This window comes from Phyllobates terribilis, unplaced genomic scaffold (assembly GCF_046119375.1).
Source record: "Phyllobates terribilis strain yellow unplaced genomic scaffold, ASM4611937v1 Scaffold_12__6_contigs__length_324123572, whole genome shotgun sequence".
Classification (NCBI taxonomy): Eukaryota; Metazoa; Chordata; class Amphibia; order Anura; family Dendrobatidae; genus Phyllobates; species Phyllobates terribilis.
Window position 1 is genome coordinate 288,823,484 of NW_027362772.1, and position 6,000 is coordinate 288,829,483.

The following is a 6,000-nucleotide window of genomic DNA, read 5'->3' on the forward strand; positions in this document are numbered from 1 at the left end:
TCTCATATAATGACACAATTGCCTCATATAATGACAACTGCCTCATATAATGACACAACTACCTCTTATAATGACACAACTGCCTCACATAATGACACAACTACCTCATATAATTACACCTGCCTCATATAATGACACAACTGCCTCATATGACACAACTACCTCATATAATGACACAACTGCCTCATATGACACAACTACCTCATATAATGACACAACTGCTTCATATAATGACACAACTGCCTCATATAATGACGCAACTGCTTCATATAATGACACAACTACCTCATATGACACAACTACCTCATATGACACAACTGCCTCATATAATGACACAACTGCCTCATGTAATAACACAACTATCTCATATAATGACACAACTGCCTCATATAGTGACACAACGACCTCATATAATAACACAACTGCTTCACATAATGACACAACTGCCTCATATGACACCACTGTCTCATGTAATAACACAACTACCTCATATAATGACACAACTGCCTCATATAATGACACAACTGCTTCATATAATGACACAACTGCCTCATATAATGACACAACTGCTTCATATAATGACACAACTACCTCATATTATGACACAACTGCTTCATATAATGACACAACTGCCTCATATAAGGACACCACTGCTTCATATAATGACACAACTACCTCATATAATGACACAACTGCCTCATATAATGACACAACTACCTCATATAATGACACAACTGCCTGAAATAATGACACAACTGCCTCATATAATGACACAACTACCTCATATAGTGACACAACTACCTCATATAATAACACAACTATCTCATAAAATGACACAACTGCCTCATATAATAACGCAAGTACCTCATATAATGACACAACTGCCTCATATAATGACTCAACTGCCTCATATAATCACACAACTATCTCATATAATGACACAACTGCCTCATATAATGACACAACTGCCTGATATAATGACACAACTGCCTCATGTAATAACACAACTATCTCATATAATGACACAACTGCTTCATATAATGACACAACTGCCTGATATAATGACACAACTGCCTCATGTAATAACACAACTATCTCATATAATGACACAACTGCCTCATATAGTGACACAACGACCTCATATAATAACACAACTGCTTCATATAATGACACAACTGCCTCATATAATGACACCACTGTCTCATATAATGACACAACTGCCTCATATAATGACACAACTGCTTCATATAATGACACAACTGCCTCATATGACACAACTCCTTCATATAATGACACAACTACCTCATATTATGACACAGCTGCTTCATATAATGACACAACTACCTCATATAATGACACAACTGCCTCATATAATGACACAACTGCCTGAAATAATGACACAACTGCCTCATATAATGACACAACTACCTCATATAATGACACAACTGCCTCATATAATGACACAACTGCCTGAAATAATGACACCACTGTCTCATATAATGACACAACTTCTTCATATAATGACACAACTGCCTCATATAATGACACAACTACCTCATATTATGACACAGCTGCTTCATATAATGACACAACTACCTCATATAATGACACAACTGCCTCATATAATGACACAACTGCCTGAAATAATAACACAACTGCTTCATATAATGACACAACTATCTCATGTAATAACACAACTATCTCATATAATGACACAATTGCCTCATATAATGACAACTGCCTCATATAATGACACAACTACCTCTTATAATGACACAACTGCCTCATATAATGACACAACTACCTCATATAATGACACCTGCCTCATATAATGACACAACTGCCTCATATGACACAACTACCTCATATAATGACACAACTGCCTCATATGACACAACTACCTCATATAATGACACAACTGCTTCATATAATGACACAACTGCCTCATATAATGACGCAACTGCTTCATATAATGACACAACTACCTCATATGACACAACTACCTCATATGACACAACTGCCTCATATAATGACACAACTGCCTCATGTAATAACACAACTATCTCATATAATGACACAACTGCCTCATATAGTGACACAACGACCTCATATAATAACACAACTGCTTCACATAATGACACAACTGCCTCATATGACACCACTGTCTCATGTAATAACACAACTACCTCATATAATGACACAACTGCCTCATATAATGACACAACTGCTTCATATAATGACACAACTGCCTCATATAATGACACAACTGCTTCATATAATGACACAACTACCTCATATTATGACACAACTGCTTCATATAATGACACAACTGCCTCATATAAGGACACAACTGCCTCATATAAGGACACAACTGCTTCATATAATGACACAACTACCTCATATAATGACACAACTGCCTCATATAATGACACAACTACCTCATATAATGACACAACTGCCTGAAATAATGACACAACTGCCTCATATAATGACACAACTACCTCATATAGTGACACAACTACCTCATATAATAACACAACTATCTCATAAAATGACACAACTGCCTCATATAATAACGCAAGTACCTCATATAATGACACAACTGCCTCATATAATGACTCAACTGCCTCATATAATCACACAACTATCTCATATAATGACACAACTGCTTCATATAATGACACAACTGCCTGATATAATGACACAACTGCGTCATGTAATAACACAACTATCTCATATAATGACACAACTGCCTCATATAGTGACACAACGACCTCATATAATAACACAACTGCTTCATATAATGACACAACTACCTCATATAATGACACAACTGCCTCATATAATGACACAACTTCTTCATATAATGACACAACTGCCTCATATAATGACACAACTGCTTCATATAATGACACAACTGCCTCATATGACACAACTCCTTCATATAATGACACAACTGCCTCATATTATGACACAGCTGCTTCATATAATGACACAACTACCTCATATAATGACACAACTGCCTCATATAATGACACAACTGCCTGAAATAATGACACAACTGCCTCATATAATGACACAACTACCTCATATAATGACACAACTGCTTCATATAATGACACAACTGCCTCATATAATGACACAACTACCTCATATAATGACACAACTGCTTCATATAATGACACAACTGCCTCATATAAGGACACAACTGCTTCATATAATGACACAACTGCCTCATATAATGACACAACTACCTCATATAATGACACAACTGCCTCATATAATGACACAACTACCTCATATAATGACACAACTGCCTGAAATAATGACACAACTGCCTCATATAATGACACAACTACCTCATATAGTGACACAACTACCTCATATAATAACACAACTATCTCATAAAATGACACAACTGCCTCATATAATAACGCAAGTACCTCATATAATGACACAACTACCTCATATAATGACTCAACTGCCTCATATAATCACACAACTATCTCATATGACACAACTGCCTCATATAATGACACAACTGCCTGATATAATGACACAACTGCCTCATGTAATAACACAACTATCTCATATAATGACACAACTGCTTCATATAATGACACAACTGCCTGATATAATGACACAACTGCCTCATGTAATAACACAACTATCTCATATAATGACACAACTGCCTCATATAGTGACACAACGACCTCATATAATAACACAACTGCTTCATATAATGACACAACTGCCTCATATAATGACACCACTGTCTCATATAATGACACAACTGCCTCATATAATGACACAACTGCTTCATATAATGACACAACTGCCTCATATGACACAACTCCTTCATATAATGACACAACTACCTCATATTATGACACAGCTGCTTCATATAATGACACAACTACCTCATATAATGACACAACTGCCTCATATAATGACACAACTGCCTGAAATAATGACACAACTGCCTCATATAATGACACAACTACCTCATATAATGACACAACTGCCTCATATAATGACACAACTGCCTGAAATAATGACACCACTGTCTCATATAATGACACAACTTCTTCATATAATGACACAACTGCCTCATATAATGACACAACTACCTCATATTATGACACAGCTGCTTCATATAATGACACAACTACCTCATATAATGACACAACTGCCTCATATAATGACACAACTGCCTGAAATAATAACACAACTGCTTCATATAATGACACAACTGTCTCATGTAATAACACAACTATCTCATATAATGACACAATTGCCTCATATAATGACAACTGCCTCATATAATGACACAACTACCTCTTATAATGACACAACTGCCTCATATAATGACACAACTACCTCATATAATGACACCTGCCTCATATAATGACACAACTGCCTCATATGACACAACTACCTCATATAATGACACAACTGCCTCATATGACACAACTACCTCATATAATGACACAACTGCTTCTTATAATGACACAACTGCCTCATATAATGACGCAACTGCTTCATATAATGACACAACTACCTCATATGACACAACTACCTCATATGACACAACTGCCTCATATAATGACACAACTGCCTCATGTAATAACACAACTATCTCATATAATGACACAACTGCCTCATATAGTGACACAACGACCTCATATAATAACACAACTGCTTCACATAATGACACAACTGCCTCATATGACACCACTGTCTCATGTAATAACACAACTACCTCATATAATGACACAACTGCCTCATATAATGACACAACTGCTTCATATAATGACACAACTGCCTCATATAATGACACAACTGCTTCATATAATGACACAACTACCTCATATTATGACACAACTGCTTCATATAATGACACAACTGCCTCATATAAGGACACAACTGCCTCATATAAGGACACAACTGCTTCATATAATGACACAACTACCTCATATAATGACACAACTGCCTCATATAATGACACAACTACCTCATATAATGACACAACTGCCTGAAATAATGACACAACTGCCTCATATAATGACACAACTACCTCATATAGTGACACAACTACCTCATATAATAACACAACTATCTCATAAAATGACACAACTGCCTCATATAATAACGCAAGTACCTCATATAATGACACAACTGCCTCATATAATGACTCAACTGCCTCATATAATCACACAACTATCTCATATAATGACACAACTGCCTGATATAATGACACAACTGCCTCATGTAATAACACAACTATCTCATATAATGACACAACTGCTTCATATAATGACACAACTGCCTGATATAATGACACAACTGCGTCATGTAATAACACAACTATCTCATATAATGACACAACTGCCTCATATAGTGACACAACGACCTCATATAATAACACAACTGCTTCATATAATGACACAACTACCTCATATAATGACACAACTGCCTCATATAATGACACAACTTCTTCATATAATGACACAACTGCCTCATATAATGACACAACTGCTTCATATAATGACACAACTGCCTCATATGACACAACTCCTTCATATAATGACACAACTGCCTCATATTATGACACAGCTGCTTCATATAATGACACAACTACCTCATATAATGACACAACTGCCTCATATAATGACACAACTGCCTGAAATAATGACACAACTGCCTCATATAATGACACAACTACCTCATATAATGACACAACTGCTTCATATAATGACACAACTGCCTCATATAATGACACAACTACCTCATATAATGACACAACTGCTTCATATAATGACACAACTGCCTCATATAAGGACACAACTGCTTCATATAATGACACAACTACCTCATATAATGACACAACTGCCTCATATAATGACACAACTACCTCATATAATGACACAACTGCCTGAAATAATGACACAACTGCCTCATATAATGACACAACTACCTCATATAGTGACACAACTACCT